Genomic DNA, 20,498 nt, shown 5'->3' with positions numbered 1-20,498 from the left:
AAGTTTGGTATTAGATGTATCACACCCCTGCCCCCCTCCCACTCTTACGCGTCAGCAGTCAGACATTAGCCCTTCGGAGTTGGTGATTCGAGGCTCTACTGATAGAAGCACGACGCTGGGGGTGGGGGACGGGATGACAGAAAACATGTTGTCACTCACTCTAAAGCAGCACCTCCATGTGAACACCTCGTGTTGCTTACTTCCTTCTTAGATGGGGAGCTAAAGCACGCCAAGAATCCTTGACAGAACATGTGCAAGCACAAGCAACAAGCACTGGCAGAGGTAACAGATGTTGCTTTCTTTCGTCTACGTTTTCAAACACAGGCTTGTACAGATGTGAAGCAATGCGAACTTGGGAAATGATTTAAAAAAACAGGACACAGATGTACGAGGCACAGAACGAAATACGTTGCAAACAGACTCCACAATAGTCTGGGTACATCTGTCCATGCCTGCGTTCACACGTTAAAGCCAGACCAACTGGCTTTGCCAATGCTTGTTTTATACCCGAAAAAACAACCGGAACGATAAACAGAGGATCCATACTATGTCGCATATACCACCAACAGAGTCTGTAATGACGACAGTAATGTAAGCACAGTCGTGGCCGCAAAGAGCTGCTCTGTAGCAGGTTAGCGCTTTGGGTCACAACAAATGCAAATGCGTTTCCAAGTACACTGCACCCGAACGCTTGCAGCTGCCTAACCCACAGGCCGCAATTCATTGCGGCCCGACATAACTCAAGGCACGCGCAATTATAATTTTGCACATTTCATTAAAACGCCATCTCCATAAAGGCCACCTGGCGTCCTCCCTCTGTACACGCAGACTTGTTTTTATTCCCCTGTGCCTGCACTTGCTTTCTTGCCCAGACTGTTTTTATTCCCCTCTGCCTAACTTGCTTTCTTGCCCACACTTGTTTTTATTCTCTTGTGCCGAATTTGCTTTCTTGCCCAGACTTGTTTTTATTCCTGTGCCCAGTTCTCCCGCGGCCCCTGCCCGTTTTCCCCACTGCTGCATCCATGCGGCCCGCCCCCCTGCAATGCCATTCGCCGCCCCGCTCCTGCCTCCCAGCTGCTCCTCCCTCCCACATCCCCTCATATGGAGGTTGCACAGCGGACGCGCGCTGCGGGCGTGCCGCTGGTGCATTGAAGGCGCGCCTAAGGCAAGCCTGTCTGCACAACCCATCTGCGCGGGGTTCAGGGGTCCTGGCGCCCAGCGCCAGGACCCCTGGACCCCGCGAACACCACAACATCGCTACGATGCCAGATCCCTTCACGCACTCAACACTAGACGACCACACACCTGCTTCTTGGCCGCCCCGAAGCGCACCCACGGAGCTTTCACCTGCCGGAACTGCAGCTTCCCAAGTAGCCGCCCTACCATGCTGCCGACCAGGAAACAACCCAACCACCTCAGAGGCATCATTCTCAACACCTGTTCCGCCCGAAAACACGCCGTTGAACTCTGGGACCTACTCGACTTAACCTCCCCAGACGCGCCTTCCTGACGGAGACCTGGCTGAACCCTGCCACGGCACCCGCCATAGCCGTCCCGGAAGGCTACAAGATCACCCGCAGGGACCGCACCAATGGAGCAGGAGGAGGTATCGCTATCGTCCACAGGAACACTCTCAGAGTCTCGACCAACACCGACGACACCCTCAGCACCGATGAACACCTGCACTTCCAGATCCACACCGACCTCAATACTACCCTCAGAGGAACCCACATCTACAGACCGCCAGGACCCCGACCACAGTTCAGCGACTCCATCGCCGACTTCGTCAGCACACGCGCCCTCGCCTCCACGAACTACATCCTCCTCGGGGACCTGAACTTCCAACTCGTGAACAACAACGACACCAACTCCGCCACCCTAATCGACAACCTAGCCAACCTCGAACTCAGACAACTCGTCACAACACCCACCCACTCCGCCCGTCACACGCTTGATTCCATCTTCTCTGCAAGCCCCCACATCTCCTTCAACCACACCACCGAACTCCACTGGACCGACCATCGCAATCGCTGCATCCACTTCACCTTCAAGAAACCCACCGCGCACCACCGCACCCAATAGATGCCTCGCCGCTGCTGGAGCAAAGTCACCGAAGACCAGCTAACCACCACCCTCGCCCAAAGCCCACCCACCGTCCCCACCGACCCCGACACCGCCGCCCGCAACCTCCGACAGTGGATAAATGACTGCGCCAACACCCTCGCCCCGATCAAGAAACCCTCCAACAGTCACACCAACAAGAAAGCCAGCTGGGTCACTGAAGACCTCCGGGCCTCCAAGCCAACCTGCCGAAAGCTGGAGAAGATCTGGCTCCGTGAACGAACACCGGACAGCCACGTAGCCCACAAAAACGCCACCTACAGACACCATCACCTCATCAGATCTGCCAAAAGGGCCTCCTTCAAAGACCGCCTAGACAACAACGCTCACAACAGCAAAGAGCTCTTCAACATTGTGAAGCAACTCTCCAACCCCATCTCCAACACCAACGACGTCCCACCCTCGAAAGACCCTCGAAAGACCTGTGCGACTCGCTGGCCACCTTCTTCCACCGCAAGATTGCAGACATCCACAACAGCTTCAACGCCACGACCGCCCCGACAAACACTGAAACCTCCACCCCCACGACCACCGTCCGCACCAAACACCTGCTCTCCTGGACCAACATTAACGATGACGACACCATCAAGATCATGAACACCACCCACTCCGAATCTCCGTCAGACCCATGCCCACACCACATCTTCAACAAAGCCAGCACATCCATCGCACCCCATCTCCGGAAAGTCATGAACACCTCCTTCGAGACAGCTACCTTCCCGGAGATCTGGAAGCACGCGGAGATCAATGCCTTACTCAAGAAACCCAAGGTGGACACCAAGGACCTCAAGAACTTCCGGCCCATCTCCCTGCTCCCGTTCCCGGCAAAGGTCATCGGGAAGATCGTCAACGAACAACTGACCCGCTACCTCGAGGAGAACAATATCCTGGACCCGTCCCAGTCCAGGTTCCGCAGCAACCACAGCACCGAGACTGCCCTCATCGCCGCCACCGATGACATAAAGTCCCTGCTGGACAACGGAGAAACGGCGGCCCTCATCCTCCAGGACCTGTCAGCTGCCTTCGACACGGTCTGCCACCACACACTACGAACACGCCTCCACAACGCTGGGATCCAAGAGAAGGCCCTGGACTGGACCACCTCTTTCCTCTCCAGCAGAACACAGAGCGTCCGCCTTCCCCACTTCTGCTCCGAAGCCACCGAGATCATCTGCGGTGTACCCCAGGGCTCATCCCTCAGCCCAACTCTGTTTAACATCTACATGGCACCGCTCGCCCACATCGCCCATCGGCACGACCTCAACATCCTCTCCTACGCCGATGACACCCAGCTGATCCTCTCCCTCACCAAGGACCCCCACACCGCCAAAACCAACCTTCACGAAGGAATAAAGCCCATCGCTGAATGGAGAAGGAACAGCCGACTGAAGCTGAACTCGGACAAGACGGAGGTCCTCATCCTCGGATCCATCCCTTCGGCCGGGGACGACTCCTGGTGGCCGACCGCACTGGGAACTGCTCCAACACCCACCGACCACGCACGCAACCTAGGGATTATCCTTGACTCTACCCTCTCCATGACTAAACAGGTCAACGCCGTCTCCTCCTCCTGCTTCAACACCCTCAGCATGCTCCGCAGGATCTACAAGTGGATCCCCACTGAAACGAGAAGGACGGTCACCCAGGCCCTCGTCAACAGCAGATTGGACTATGGAAACGCCCTCTACGCAGGAGCCTCGGCCAAACTCCTGAGACGGCTCCAACGCATCCAGAACACCTCTGCACGACTGATCCTCGACATCCCTTGCCGCAGCCACATCACACCCCACCTGAGAGACCTGCACTGGCTCCCCGTCGACAAGAGGATCACCTTCAAACTCCTCACACACGCACACAAGGCACTCTACAACACCGGACCAGCGTACCTCAACAGATGACTCAGCTTCTACACCCCCACCAGCCCCGCTCCACCGACCTCGCCCTCGCCACCGTCCCCCGCATCCGAAGAGCAACCTCCGGTGGCAGATCATTCTCCCACCTCACCACCAACCAAGACCTGGAACACCCCCCCCCCCCCCCCTCCACCTACAGCAGACCCAAGACCTACTGACCTTCAGAAAACTCCTCAAGACCTGGCTTTTCGAGCAGTAGCAGCCCCCCCCCCCCCAGCGGCTTGAGACCCTCACGGATGAGTAGTGCGCTTTACAAATGATATGATTGATTGATTGATTACTGTAGGAATGGGCGTAAGTGTGTTTCCTGTAGCTGTTTTGATTCGTCAGAGCTGCCTGTGATGCAATCATTCTGTCTCTGACGCACGTTTCCTTCCCACAGGCTCTGCCGCAGAAGAGGCCTCGGATTGAATGGGCGGCTGCATGAGGCCCGTGGTGCATCTTTCATCGGCAGGTCACGTGACCCCCGTCCCAGACTCCGGGGTGTCTCTTTGCTGTTTCCTGATGGAGACGCTGCGGCCCCGGCTTTTCAAGGATCCCGTGTTTCTTCACCTAGTCCTTAAACATTTTTTAAAACCCAATGTTGTGCTTAATTATAAAGTATTCGAGCGGTTGAACGAACAATGTTGTTCCCCTGTTTTTTTTTGCATACTTTCTATAGCGCCAACTCACCCGAAGGTATTGGAGCGCTTTACAAGCACCGTATGTACATGACACGTTCAGGCGCAGGAGATGAAGTGATTTGCAGTGACCAGCAGGGCCAGCCGGGGCCCTTTCATCCCGGCGGGGGTCCCTCACAGCCTCGTGGGGGCCCCTAAGTGTCACACTGACCCCCTGGGGGGCATTTCCGACTGTAAATCTGTGGCCTCCGCTCGGACGTGCAGAGGCAATCAAGGAAGCCGAGGGGGATGAATTGAGTCTCGGTTCAGACAGCTGCGGCCTTTGAAGGTTTAGGGCCAGAAACAACCCCCCCCCCCCCCTGCAAGGGCCGAGCCCGGTGATAAAGTGACAAAAGAAGTGTTAATCGGTGACTTCCGGTCAGTGAGCGCCTCACAAGGACAGGAGATCAAAGCTCGCTGCCACTCAGGGGCAGATTTACAAGCTCCTTGCTCCACTTTTGCGTCAGTTTTGGAAAAAGTGACGCAAAAGTGGCGCAAGAGTCTTGTAAATAAGCCCCTTAGGGTTCAAGCCTCCGGGACAGGAGTACACGGGGGGGCAGCAAAGCCAGCAGGGAGGGGCTGGGGGCGAGATGTCTCCTGTCGAGGTCAGAGAATACATAATCCGGGGTGCCTTTGAGGCGGGCCCCCACGGCTGTGGGGGGTTTACAAAATGGGTTCTATACGAGTCAACACATTAACGGGGCGAGCTGGGCCACCGCCGACCCGAGGGCCAGGCTCTGAACATGTTTACAATAAAAATCATACAACTCAATTTGTAAAATATAATAAAATGTCTTCAAAATTCATAAAGTGCATTTTTTAAGATTTGGAGGCTTTGCCATAAATATATCACGTTATAGAACACTGCACTGAGAAGTTCTTATTAAAGGTGATAGTTTTAAAACATGAATTTATACCATGTCTGCCCCACCACCGTCCTGGGGATACTGCCCTTAGCGAACTAAGAGGCCCACATTCTTATAGATAACATAACATTAAATCAAACAAAATAGTTTTGCCTCCAGCGGGTGGGCTGAACTCACATATTTGAAGGGGCTTTCATGTGCGACGGTGAAAAAAAAGGGAGATCGGTAAAATAAAGTATTCACTTAAAATCACACACTTTCGTTAAGCATGGAAGACAGAATGAATCCAGGCTTTTGTGCAAATAAACCACTACGAGAGCATCTGTTAATCCTCTGGAACTAAAATGGTAAGACTTTGTTTTTTAATTTAAGTTTGGAAAATGATCACAATATTCACACTTGAAATAGGGACCATAAAAAGACTCAACTATTCTTGGTGCGTGAGAGCAAGAGGAAACAAGCATTTGCAATGCAATAGGTCTCGCAATTGCGAGATATTGAGCTATTGGCATTGTAAATGGCAATGCCTTTTATTTATGTCTAAAAAAATTTGCAGTAATAAAAGCCATTGTGGTTTACAATACCGATAGGTTATAAAGTTTCAAAAATGCGAGACCGATTGCATTGTTTTTATGCAGCTTGTGGGCCTGTTTTATGGCCGGGGGGCCTGTTTTATGGCCGGGGGGGGGGGGGGGGGCTGTTTTATGGCCGTGGGCCTGTTTTATGGCCGGGGGGGGGGGGGCCTGTTTTATGGCCGGGGGGGGGGGTCTGTTTTATGGCCGGCGGGGCTGGTGTTGCTGTCGGTTTGTCTAATATCACAAGCATTGTCAGCAGCAACACACCCCTCTGAGTCTGCACTCCTTGCACAACACCCGCCCAGCTGTCTTTACACGTTCAACCCTGGCCTGATCCAAACGGGGCCACTTCTACAGCTCTCTGGTTCGCTGATGGGGCCCCTTTTATTTTGGTGCCAGGGCCTGTGTTTCTTTCAGTCTGCACCTAGTGCCACCATTAGCCGATCAGTGGCGCGCTTCTTGGCGCTTTCTGCAACATTCTCTCTGGATGGCAGAGGAAACACACACACACTCACAAATACAACTCTCACACACACACAACTCCCACCCCCCCCCCACCTCCCCCCAGTGCCACCCCTTGCAGCATACGTTATAACTGACGTCATATACTGGTGAGTTCACGGGCACTGTGATGGTGACCACGTGAAACGAGGACAGGTGCAAATCTGCCCCCGTCCTGCCCCGGCCGGTGCTCTTGGCTGACTCAGGCCCCGCGTTGCATCAGACAGACAGACTCCCTCTGGGTGCGACAGACGCCCCAATGATGGGCCCGTGCCAGGACCGGTTCTGCTGCTTCCATCGTGACTAACGAGCCAGGAGGGGGTGGGCGTGGCCTCTGGAGTGTGCCAGGATAGGGGCGTGGCCTCTGGAGTGTGCCAGGAGGGGGCGTGGCCTCTGGAGTGTGCCAGGAGGGGCGTGGCCTCTGGAGTGTCCCAGGAGGGGGCGTGGCCTCTGGAGTGTGCATATAACCGGGTGTGGGCTGCTGTGGAGTACACAAGTCACCGAGGAGTCTGCCGAGGAGCACACGTCGCAGCACAGACACCCGCACCTGCAATCACACTCACCATGGGGGTAAGTACAGCCTGTCTCTAGCTCGGTGTGTTACTGCGCCTGCTGCAGAGATCTGGGTTCAACTTGCGGGGAAGTGTTTCGATTCTTGGCAGGATGGGCTCAGCATGTCATCATTCCGAAACTGGTGAAATGTGGACCATTTACGTGTTATATGATGGCACCTGTTATGTGCATTGCTACAAAGCTGAGAGACGGAGCAAGCAAAAGCTGTGTTCAAACGAACTGTATTACATCGTGTTGGTATTTATATAGCGCCTGCTATCCCCGACGAGACACCGAAGCGCTTCCTGGGCGAGCAGAGATAGGAATTATTTATGTTAATGCGGTCTAGGGCGCGCGATTTAAAGAGGTTTGTAGCCTAGGGCCGGTGTGAAGAGTTACAGGTATGTGCGCACAGTGCTCTCCCAGGGTGTGCGTGCTCTGAGTGTGCACAGAGGGGCCCTCACTACTTTACAGTGTGAAGTTACAGATATCACATATGGAGAAGCCTGAGTGTGCAGACAAGTGAACCCCAGTGTTAGGGGCAGTGCCCCGGATGTATGCACAGTGCTCTTCCCAGGGTGTGCGTGCCCTGAGTGTGCACATGGGTGCACTCACTACTCTCCAGTGTGAACAGTGACAGGTATCGCATATAGAGGGCGGCTGAGTGTGCAGACAGGTGAACACTAGTGTTAGAAACACTCTCCCAGATGTGCACACGGTGCTCTTCCCAGGGTGTGCGTGCTCTTGAGTGTGCACGCCCTACAGTGTGAACAGTTACAGGTGTGATATGTGGAGGGCGGCTGAGTGTGCAGACAGGTGAACCCCAGTGTTAGGGGCAGTGTCTCGGATGTATGCACAGTGCTCTTCCCAGGGTGTGCGTGCTCTGAGTGTGCACAGCGGTGCACTCACTACTTTACAGTGTGAAGAGTTACAGGTGTGATATATGGAGGACGCCTGAGCGTGCACACAGGTGAACCCCAGTGTTAGGGACACAGTCACGGATGTATGCACGGTGCTCTTCGCAGGGTGCGCGTGCTCTGAGTGTGCACAGCGGTGCACTCACTACTCTCCAGTGTGCACAGTTACAGGTGTGATATATGGAGGGCGGCTGAGTGTGCAGACAGTGTCTCGGATGTATGCACGGTGCTCTTCGCAGGGTGCGCGTGCTCTGAGTGTGCACAGCGGTGCACTCACTACTCTCCAGTGTGCACAGTTACAGGTGTGATATATGGAGGACGCCTGAGCGTGCACACAGTGTTAGGGACACTGCCCCGGATGTATGCACAGTGCTCTTCCCAGGGTGTGCGTGCTCCGAGTGTGCACAGCGGTGCACTCACTACTTTACAGTGTGAAGAGTTACAGGTGTGATATATGGAGGGCGGCTGAGTGTGCAGACAGTGTCTCTGATGTATGCACGGTGCTCTTCGCAGGGTGCGCGTGCTCTGAGTGTGCACAGCGGTGCACTCACTACTCTCCAGTGTGCACAGTTACAGGTGTGATATATGGAGGGCGGCTGAGTGTGCAGACAGTGTCTCGGATGTATGCACGGTGCTCTTCGCAGGGTGCGCGTGCTCTGAGTGTGCACAGCGGTGCACTCACTACTCTCCAGTGTGCACAGTTACAGGTGTGATATATGGAGGGCGGCTGAGTGTGCAGACAGTGTCTCGGATGTATGCACGGTGCTCTTCGCAGGGTGCGCGTGCTCTGAGTGTGCACAGCGGTGCACTCACTACTCTCCAGTGTGCACAGTTACAGGTGTGATATATGGAGGGCGGCTGAGTGTGCAGACAGTGTCTCGGATGTATGCACGGTGCTCTTCCCAGGGTGCGCGTGCTCTGAGTGTGCACAGCGGTGCACTCACTACTCTCCAGTGTGCACAGTTACAGGTGTGATATATGGAGGGCGGCTGAGTGTGCAGACAGTGTCTCGGATGTATGCACGGTGCTCTTCGCAGGGTGCGCGTGCTCTGAGTGTGCACAGCGGTGCACTCACTACTCTCCAGTGTGCACAGTTACAGGTGTGATATATGGAGGGCGGCTGAGTGTGCAGACAGTGTCTCGGATGTATGCACGGTGCTCTTCCCAGGGTGCGCGTGCTCTGAGTGTGCACAGCGGTGCACTCACTACTCTCCAGTGTGCACAGTTACAGGTGTGATATATGGAGGGCGGCTGAGTGTGCAGACAGTGTCTCGGATGTATGCACGGTGCTCTTCGCAGGGTGCGCGTGCTCTGAGTGTGCACAGCGGTGCACTCACTACTCTCCAGTGTGCACAGTTACAGGTGTGATATATGGAGGGCGGCTGAGTGTGCAGACAGTGTCTCGGATGTATGCACGGTGCTCTTCCCAGGGTGCGCGTGCTCTGAGTGTGCACAGCGGTGCACTCACTACTCTCCAGTGTGCACAGTTACAGGTGTGATATATGGAGGGCGGCTGAGTGTGCAGACAGTGTCTCTGATGTATGCACGGTGCTCTTCGCAGGGTGCGCGTGCTCTGAGTGTGCACAGCGGTGCACTCATTACTCTCCAGTGTGCACAGTTACAGGTATGATATATGGAGGGCGGCTGAGTGTGCAGACAGTGTCTCGGATGTATGCACGGTGCTCTTCCCAGGGTGCGCGTGCTCTGAGTGTGCACAGCGGTGCACTCACTACTCTCCAGTGTGCACAGTTACAGGTGTGATATATGGAGGGCGGCTGAGTGTGCAGACAGTGTCTCGGATGTATGCACGGTGCTCTTCGCAGGGTGCGCGTGCTCTGAGTGTGCACAGCGGTGCACTCACTACTCTCCAGTGTGCACAGTTACAGGTGTGATATATGGAGGGCGGCTGAGTGTGCAGACAGTGTCTCGGATGTATGCACGGTGCTCTTCGCAGGGTGCGCGTGCTCTGAGTGTGCACAGCGGTGCACTCACTACTCTCCAGTGTGCACAGTTACAGGTGTGATATATGGAGGGCGGCTGAGTGTGCAGACAGTGTCTCGGATGTATGCACGGTGCTCTTCCCAGGGTGCGCGTGCTCTGAGTGTGCACAGCGGTGCACTCACTACTCTCCAGTGTGCACAGTTACAGGTGTGATATATGGAGGGCGGCTGAGTGTGCAGACAGTGTCTCGGATGTATGCACGGTGCTCTTCCCAGGGTGCGCGTGCTCTGAGTGTGCACAGCGGTGCACTCACTACTCTCCAGGGTGAACAGTGAGTGCACTGCGGGTCTCCCCCCTGACAGTTTGCAGGGGTTGGCAGCGTGACGCAGGGGGTCTGCACCAGTGACAGAGAACTTAAAGCAGCTCCCAGAAGGTGCAGTAGCGCCTCCCTTCCACCCCCGTTTGGGCGCCTCCTGGGCATTGTGACAGCCAATGAGAGACCGTCTCGCTAATGATGTTATAATGAAATATACAAGGGGTGCGAGAAAAGGGGGCACAGGCGGGCACCCGGCACCAGGGGGCACTCCAGTGAGGGCGGGGGCACAGGAGGGCACCCAGCAGCAGGGGGCACTGCAGTGAGGGCGGGGGGCAGAGGGGGGCAGCCAGCACCAGGGGGCACTCCAGTGAGGGCGGGGGGCAGAGGGGGCAGCCAGCACCAGGGGGCACTCCAGTGAGGGCGGGGGGCACAGGTGGGCACCCAGCACCAGGGGGCACTCCAGTGAGGGCGGGGGCACAGGCGGGCTCAGCGCCTGCCTCCTCTCACCCTTACCAGCTCCCCTGTACCTGCTTCAGCTCACCCTTACCAGTTGCTCAGCACTTACCTCTCCCCTACCAGCTGCCCTACACCTGCATGTGGCTCACCCTTACCAGCTGCCCTGTACCTGCCTCCCCTCACCCTTACCAGCTGCCCTGTACCTGCCTCCGGCTCACCCTTACCAGCTGCCCTGTACCTGCCTCCGGCTCACCCTTACCAGCTGCCCTGTACCTGCCTCCCCTCACCCTTACCAGCTGCTGAGTCCAGGTCACAGCAAGTGGTAATTAAACCATTAATCCCATGGAATGGAGAATTCCATATCCACCCGAAAAAAACACCTCTATGCAGTTATATCCAGTCCTTAATTTGAGCCGGTGGGTACCGGGGAGGGGCTCTTTACGGGGAGCGGCACTTATGTTCCTGCATCAGATACTTCCCGAGTGGAAGAGGAGGAAAAACACACAGATCCGAAAGGCAGAGGAGAGAAAGAGGCAAAACCCTGCACAGAGAGAAAAAGCAGCTAGAAAAGTGTCAGGGGGTGTCTGGGAGCGGGGCAAAGACCCCGGCCCCCTGGCATGGCGAGCGACAGCGTTTACCTGCCCCGGCCGCAGGCTGCTGAGCAGAGTTTAGAGCGCAGTGCCCTCTCTTTCACAAATTAAGCACTGGCTATCTCCTGGGTTACTCGTTTGGGACGACTGAGTTTCTTTAATATATTAAACGTTTCCTTTTGTTTATTTGCCACTAAATTAAAACGGTTAATTATGGAAGATTTGGTAGGTTCTCCCTCAAACCCTCACAAAATGTCCTCTTTTTAAAGTATTCCGGCTCTTAGCCCCCGAGCTGAGCTGCTTTCAAGTCACCATTGAACCGCGGGAGGCCGCATCATACGAGTACCTTCTGGCACATGTATGTCACCAGCGTGTAGCAGCCTCAGCAAAGGGGGTTGGGACCCGGGGGGGGGGGAGGGGGTGGTATCCATCTCCTGGAGACCCCCCTGCTGCAGTTCCGGGGGTCCTTGGACGCGCATCACTCAACCCAGAGCCGGCCTCAGAGATGCTTCAGGTGGATGAGGGGGAATCCGACCACACGCAGGGAACCGCCACCTTCATGGGTGTGACGTCCACACCACATCCAGACTATGCCCCTCAGCAGGGGGCGCAGCTGCACCTGCTGCGCGAAAGACAAAGAAGTGGGCCTCATTTATGAGGCCTTGCGTCAGTTTTGCGCTTCCGATGCGTCACTTTTTGTGACGCATCGGCGGCGTAAAACATGCCTCCTGTTGCGCCCTATATACAAACTGAAGCATCTAAGCGGATGCGTCACTTTGTAAACCCCTGCGATACATTATACCTGCGTCGGGTATAATGTATGCAGGGGGGAGTTCACCCGCAAAAAGCTTCGTAGCAGTGACGCAGTAAAATCTATGAGATTTCACTGCGTCACTTCTAGGACGCCGTTGTGTCAAAATCTTACGCCTGCCTCACAGCAGGCGTAAGACTGACGCAGGCCCTTTCACATGCGGCTTGCCCAATGTGAAAGCACACATTGCTGGAGTTGCGTCACTTTTGTGACACACTCCAGCATTGCGTCACTTTTGCGCTTACAGATACATCAGAAATACTGACGTATCTGTAACTCCTTGCGACATGATGCGTCATACATTAAATATGACGCATCAGGTATGACGCACGGAGTGCGCACTGAGAAGTGACGCATCGCTGATTTCACACAGCGATGCGTCATTTCTCATAAATGAGGCCCAGGAGGTCTAAGAACTCGCCCCCTCGCAACTTCAGAACATTTACGCACGGCTCCAAAGAGGGTAACAGCGCCAGAAACCACATTACCAGAATGGGTTCCTTTCTGTCACTTTATCTGGACAATTCAAATTACCGATTCAATTGCTGACGTCATTCCCCAGTGCGTTCACGCAGAAGATGCTCTATTTTGGTGCAACAGCTGTTCCAGGGTTCCAGCGGTGATTATGGTGCACTTAAAATTGCTTAGGAGAGCAGTTTGCACCCCAGTTGCACCCCTGATTTGGAAGCAAGTGAATGTTCATGCCAGAATCAGGATTGGTGCTCAACTTGCAATCGTACTTGAAACTTGTATTTATATAGCGCTTAGTACCCCGTACGAGGCATCGAAGCGCTTTGTGGCGAGGATCTCGCTGCTCCAGACCCAAGATTATAGTTAAATAGTTAGCAGGTTAGTAATATGTGCTTTCCTTTTCCTGGTGGATTAGTTGTGGTAGGTTTGTGCCCTTGAGTTCTTGTGTGTTTAGTAGTGCTTTGAGTCGGGATAGGATGTTGGGAGCGGGCTAGAATGCAACTTCAATGACCTCTGCTCAAACCCCGACTAGCCCCAGTGCCCGAAGGCTTCCCCAACCCAAAGAAGCCCAAACCCCCAATGTCTAATACACCCCAATATCGGGTAAACGATAAGGGTTTCCAACACCCGTCATCTCACAGATTTCAGTATCTTCCAATGTTCTCTACACTGCAATGTAGCACAAACCCCAATATCTTCAAGAACCCAATGACGAGCAACACCCACAGTGTCCTCCAAACCCTTCATCATCAAGTCCTCAAGGACCTCCAATCCTCAAACCCTTCATCATCAAGTCCTCAAGGACCTTTGATCCTCAAAGCCTTCTGATCCCCAGTGTACCCCAAACCCCATAGCGTCTGCACCCCAGTATCCTCCAGACCTCTCTTTTCATCACTCAGATTACGTTTTTCAATTCTGGTCGCCTTCATGAAGGCGGGGCCGGAGACGGGAGAAGAAAGCTGTAATGCTCCCAAGAGGGAATATAGCACCTTAGATTACAACGCGGTCATTACAACGCTAACCCGATGAATAGTATCATTTACTATTCCAACACCTTCCCTACTGTTTCACACACTGGAGTTGGAAGAGTAAATGAAGCTATTCCTAAATCCAGCGCGCCACCTACAGCAAGTCGATGCAATGACTTGTGTTGTAATGTACTGCAATGTAACAACGCGGTCGTTGTAACGAACGCGCTGTAATCGCTTGCGTTGTAACGCATGCGATGTAAAATGTTTCCCCCAAGAGGCAGCGATACACAAGCCAGGTGGTTAAACAAAGGCCTCGTCATTTGAAAAGAAACTTAGATGAAGCTTATATTCTCAACCAAAAGCTGAATAGTCATAGGTGATTGGAGAGTGAATTCATCTCAAGAAAGCAGAGCCCGCTCACAGATCCCGACCGCCCTGACGACTAAGCCGCCACTTCACAAGGCATCTTTGTTCAGGGGAACATCCTTTTCAACGCAACTTTTACGACGCATGCCTTTACATCGCAAGTTTTACAACGCATGTCATTACAACACATTGCGCTGGGGGGCGCTCTAGGATAGGGAATAGATTTAATTTATTATCCAACACCTTCCCTACTATCCACGGGGACTGGAGTTGGAATAGTAAATTAAACTATTCACTTTCCAGCACCCCTCAACACTATGCGTTGTAACAGCATGCGTTGTAAAACTTGCGATGTAAAGGCATGCGTGGTAAAAGCATGCGTTGTAATGTCATACAACCCTTTGTTCACAGAGCAGTGAATGATTCCGCCTCGTCCTTACTCCCTGCTTCAGGATGTCCTCGAGAGCTGCCTGTGGTGTCAGGAAATGTCTTACTAGTAGTTTGGCCGAGCAGCGCCACAAAGACAGTTCCCAGAAGCACACTCTAGTGTGAGAGACGCATGCCTCTTAATGAGGCAAATAACCCAGTGGATTGCAGATGGCAGGAGCCCGGATGATTCCTGACTGCTGTTTGCACATTCCTGTTTCTTCAGCATCCTCTACAGTCTATTCTTTCATCCATAACGCCTAAATATATATATATATTATTTCATGCTTAACATATTTATAGGTCACTGCATAGTTTCTATATAAGTTATTTCATTAAATGCTCATGGGTCTCTGTTTTATTTATCTATCACAATATGTAAATATTGTCATAACTATTTTATCTACAAGTTTTTCACTATTAACCCCTTTTTGCAGAAGAGCCGACGGGCGGGGCCGCGTCGGCCGACGGCAGCACCAGCGAGGTAGCATTGCCATCAAGTTCAAGTTCAAGTTCAAGTTCGGGCATTTATATAGCGCACTACTCACCCAGAGGGTCTCAAGGCGCTTGGGGAGGGGTTCATTATTTGTCGAATAGCCAGGTTTTAAGTTCTTTTCTGAAGGAGATGTATTTTTGAGTGAGGCGGAGGTGAGAGGGGAGTGAGTTCCAGGTCTTGGCAGCAAGGTAGGAGAAGGATCTGCCACCCATGGTGGATTTTCGGATGCGCGGGACTGCGGCGAGGGCTTGATTGGATGATCTTAGTTGGCGGGTGGGTTTGTAGAAGGACAGTCGAGTGTTGAGGCATTCGGGTCCTAGATTGTGGAGGGCCTTGTGTGCGTGGGTGAGAAGGCGGAATGTAATTCTTTTGTTGACTGGAAGCCAGTGGAGGTCTTTTAGGTGTCCGGTGATGTGATCTTGGCGAGGGATGTCTAATATGAGTCTCGCTGATGCGTTTTGGATGCGTTGGAGTTTTTTTCTGTGATTTTGCTGTGATTCCGGCGTATAGTGTGTTACCATAGTCCAGACGACTCGTGACCAGTGCGTGGGTGACAGTCTTTCTTGTCTCGAGGGGGATCCAGCGGAAGATCTTTTTGAGAATGCGAAGTACGTTGAAGCAGGAGGATGAGACTGCGTTAACTTGTTTGGACATCGAGAGAGATGAGTCTAGGATGAAGCCAAGGTTACGTGCATGGTCTGTGGGTGTGGGTGCTGTGCCCAGGGCGGAAGGCCACCAAGAGTCGTCCCAGGCGGAGGGTGAAGATCCTAGGATGAGCACCTCCGTTTTGTCTGAGTTGAGTTTTAGGCGGCTGTGTTTCATCCATTCGGCTACTTGTTTCATGCCTTCGTGAAGGTTGGTTTTGGCGGTGATAGGGTCTTTGGCGAGGGAAAGGATTAATTGGGTGTCGTCAGCGTAAGAGATGATGTTAAGGTTGTGTTGACGCGCGATGGAGGCGAGTGGACTCATGTAAACGTTGAAGAGGGTGGGACTGAGTGAAGATCCTTGTGGTACGCCACAGATGACTTCAGTGGCCTCTGAGTTGAATGGGGGAAGTCGGACTCTTTGGGTTCTCCCAGCGAGGAATGAGACGATCCAGTCCAGGGCTTTTCCTTGTATGCCGATGCTGCTGAGGCGTTGTATAAGGGTGCTGTGTCAGACTGTGTCGAAAGCGGCAGAGAGGTCGAGTAGGATGAGGGCCACTGTTTCTCCGTTGTCCAGTAGTGTTCGGATGTCGTCAGTCGCTGCAATGAGGGCGGTTTCAGTGCTGTGTTTGGCTCGAAACCCGGATTGAGATGGATCGAGGGAGTTGTTCGATTCAAGGAAGGCGGCGAGCTGGCTGTTGACGGCTTTCTCAATGACTTTGGCTGGGAATGGGAGGAGGGATATGGGTCGGTAGTTTTTAAGTTCAGAGGGGTCTGCTGTGGGTTTCTTCAGAAGGGCGCTGAGTTCGGCGTGTTTCCAGCTTTTTGGAAAGGTGGCAGAGTTGAACGAGCAGTTGATGACATCACGGAGATGGGGTGCGATGATGGAGTCAGCTTTGTTGAAGATGTGGTGGGGGCAGGGGTCGGTTGGCGAGCCAGAGTGGATTGAGTTCATTAGGCGGATGGTGTCTTCAGTGGTGATTGGGTTCCAGGCGCTAAGGTTGTTAGTTGGCATAGTAGGATCTGAGGGGGGTGGGGAGGGTTGATCGCTGGGAGTATTCTCGAAGCTGTTGTGGATGTCGGCAATTTTGTTGTAGAAGAAGGAGGATAACGCATCGCAGAGGTCTTGGGAGGGAGTGATGTCGTTAGATGCTGCAGTGGGGTTGGTGAATTCTTTGGCGATGTTGAAAAGTTCCTTGCTGTTGTGAGTGTTGTTGTCGAGACGATCCTTGAATGCTGATTTCTTGGCGGATCTAATCAGTTGGTGGTGTTTGCGGGAGGCTGCCTTGAGGGTGGCCATGTTGTCGGTGGTTGGGTTTTTTCTCCATGTTTTCTCCAGGGTGCGGCATAGCTTCTTGGATTTTTTAAGGTCATCATTGAACCAGGGAGCCTTTTTGCTGGCTGAATTGATCTGGTGCTTTTTCAGGGGTGCTAATTCGTCAGCACTGTGGGTGATCCATTGCTTGAGATTGGTGGCCGCTTGGTTTGGGTCCAATGAGAGGGTGGGAGGGTTTTGGTTGAGTGATATGAGGAGTTGGTCGGAGGTGATTTTGTTCCAGTTTCTCCGAGGAATAGGTTGTGGGTGGTTGTCGGTCAGGGTGGATTTGTAGCTGAAGTGAACACAACTGTGGTCCGTCCAGTGGAGAGCTGTGGTGCGATCGAAGGAGATGTGCTTGCTGGAGGTGAAGATAGGGTCGAGCGTGTGTCCGGCTACATGGGTGGGGGTGTCAACAAGTTGTTTGAGTCAGAGATTGGCCAGGTTGTCCAGAAGGGTGGTGGTGTTGCTGTCGTGTTTGTTTTCAATGTGGTAGTTGAGGTCTCCTAAAAGGATGTAGTTCTCGGAGGCGAGGGCGTGTGGGCTGACGAAGTCCGTGATGTCGTCGCTGAATTGAGTGCGGGTGCCTGGAGGCCTGTAGATGAGGGTGCCTCTAAGTGTGGTCCTAGGGTCGGTGTGGATCTGAAAGTGGAGATGTTCGGCAGTTACAAGATTATTGTCGGAGCTGGTCGTGATTCTGAAGGTGTTCCTATGGATGATGGCGATGCCTCCTCCTGTTTGATTGGTGCGGTCTTTTCGGATAATCTTGTAAGTGTCCGGTATGGCTATCGCGATGTCGGGTGCTGATGATGTGTTCATCCATGTTTCTGTAAGGAAGGCGATGTCCGGTGACGCAGTGTCGAGTAGATCCCAGAGTTCAGTTGCGTGTCTGTGGACTGAGCGTGTGTTAAGCAGGATGCACTTCAGGTGGTTAGAGTCGGGACTGTGTATGGAGGAAGTGCGTTTGGTGATGGTCCTGGAACAATTGAATTTGCAGGAGAGGCAGGCGAATGGGCCGTGGGTATGTCCTGGGGCGGTTTTGCAGCATTGAGGAGCGAGTCCGGGGTTGAGGGCGAGGAGAGTTGTGGCATCATATGTGACTCTAGTGGGTTGGGTATGGCGGGGACCAGGGGGTCTGGCGCTGGGCACGGTCCAGGCGCGGACGGGCGTAGACGGGCTTACTTTTGGCGCACCTTCGGCAATGGCCTGCACCAATGGCCGACGGCAGCATGGAAGGGGTTAAAATATTGATGAAAATACATTAAAAAACAATTTATATATAAAGATTGCTATAAAAAATGCTTCAATTACAGCAACACTTGAAAGTCTGAGTTTGCAAAATAGAACTTCAAATCTCAATATATTATCTTCCTTATACATGTATACCCTTTCTATGTAGTTATGTATCCATATATTAATTACTTTACTTCTACTGTAGAAGAAGAAAAAACAGAAATAAACACATTTGACTCTCTCCAATGCACTACTCTGTCTCACCCAATATATCTCTCTATATATCCTCTATACCCACTCTCGGACCCATCCGAAACTTCATTCTAGAAGTATGATCTTCAAAATAACCCTTTCTAGACTCTTCTCCCCTCTACCCCTCCTTGGAACACCCCACACCTCATGTTCCTACTAGTGTGTCCCAAGCACCCCTTTCTGAATTCTTCCCCCATGTATCCCTCCTTTGTTTCTCATCCCAAACCTCATTTTACTACTCTGATCTCCCCAATCCCTTTCTAGAGGCTCTTCCCTCATGTATCTCTCCTTTCACCCATCCTAAACCTTATCCTACCACTATGATCTCCCAAATAACACTTTCTGGACTCTTCCATTCCCATTATCCTATTCATTCCAACTCACAGACTCACAGGTCCACCGCTCAAATAATCACATATATATATATATATATATATATTTTTAATTTGTCTAACGCTTATTTATTTGCACAATATGAACTTTACTCTTTAAAAAAAATTCTTGTTATTCTTTTGTGATGTACTTTTATAGATAACATCCCATTTCAAAAATTCGCTAAATTTGCGAATTTCGGCCTTTGCGAATGCGAATTTGCTTGATACATATGGCCCACAGATAATGGTTCAGTGAGAAATGTTATGACGAAGGCATACTTTATGTGACGTTTAGATGTATTACATGCTTGCACTATGTGGCGGCCTCATGTTTGCCGTGTAGGTTTTTCATATTCAGCCTATGTTGGCGCTGCATACAGTCATAATAGATGTGTTGTATCATTCGCAGCGCATCTCAGCTAACAACGCCTCGTCTTCTCTTTTTCAGAAACTGCTTCAAGCGCTGGTGGTGCCCTGTCTCTGCCTCTGGTTGGCCACCGTCCTGGTCCCTGGGGTCAGCTCAGAGGAGTGCTCAGCGGAGAACTGTGCTAATGAGGCATTCAGGTGCCAAGAAGCGAATCAGCAGTGCTGCAAACAACATGTCGGCTGTCTCTGCCCTGAGTACAATTACCCAGGATGTGACGAATTTGAGAACGGCCTGATTCCCATGGGGCACAGCATCTACACAGACTTCGGCAACAGGAAATGCGACTGTAAGTGCAACCTGGAGCTTGCCTGTGCCTACATCAAGTGCCCTGAGATTCCCGAAGATTGTGTGAAGCTAATCAAACCCCAGGACGGTTGCAAGCGGTGCTTAGACTAGTAGCCAAGAAGATGGCCACACCATCCCACGAAATGCCGTGAAGAAGCTCATTCCTGGCTGCCTGACCCTGCCTGACCCTGCCTGACCCTGCCTGGCTGAAAGTTCTATATGCTGCCTACAGAAGGTTGTGCGCAGTACATAGAACCCTAGCCGAGAAGACGCCTACCCCATCCCGTGCCGTGGTGTGAAAGCTCTCATCCCTTGCCCCCGATCCACTTCGAGACCCTCACGGGTGATTTGCCGCGCTTTACAAATGTCTGATTGATTGATCGATTGATCCCCTCTGGCTGCAAGCACACAATGCGGCCCATGGGCGGCTACCTGCAGTAGTAGACCCCTGATCTAGAAGATGCCGCTACTATCTCGTGCCATGCTATCAAATGACTGTGTAGGGGGTGAGCTTTCTACTGGTCACTGGCTTTCTGCAGAAGCTTATAAAAATGATCATTTAACCCAATGCAATAAAGATGAGAGAGAAATGACTGCTTCCTGTCTTCATGTACTGCGCCGTCAGGCTCTGAGTGGGGTTTTGCAGTCCTTTGCCGCTAGTATTGTGCTGTGGTATCAACCGCCACACTGCGCTCCTTCACCGACCACAGGCCCATCTACAGCTTCCTAAGACTCCTCACCTCATTGTAAAGAGCCTCCTAGTTGTATATATATTGAACATAGTCAGTGGTTCGCCTGCCAACCCAGGTGTAGAAACTTACACACTTCTAATCATCATATTGCACTAATGACATTATCACACATACAATAATCTCTTATCCATAACCTACGAAAGTGCATTCTCCTCACCCCATGACATTATCACACACACAATAACCTGCTGTTCATGAGCAATGACAGTTCCTTCTCCCCGCCCCATGACATTATCACACACACAATAACCTGCTGTCCATGAGCTAT

The 20,498-nt window shown here is 52.5% G+C and overlaps 1 long non-coding RNA gene across 1 annotated transcript; it reads left to right on the top strand.

The window, feature by feature from the left end:
• The first annotated feature begins 7,094 nt into the window (after positions 1 to 7,094).
• Positions 7,095 to 20,068, top strand: LOC144771441 (uncharacterized). The gene is made up of 2 exons (XR_013599280.1): positions 7,095 to 7,205; positions 19,215 to 20,068. It is a non-coding gene; the product is annotated as an uncharacterized LOC144771441 (long non-coding RNA).
• The last annotated feature ends 430 nt before the right edge of the window (positions 20,069 to 20,498 follow it).

Source organism: Lissotriton helveticus, chromosome 8, assembly GCF_964261635.1.
Source record: "Lissotriton helveticus chromosome 8, aLisHel1.1, whole genome shotgun sequence".
In the NCBI taxonomy this organism is placed as follows: Eukaryota; Metazoa; Chordata; class Amphibia; order Caudata; family Salamandridae; genus Lissotriton; species Lissotriton helveticus.
The sequence above is the reverse complement of the archived record's forward strand: the minus strand, read 5'-3'. Positions and strand labels throughout refer to the sequence as shown.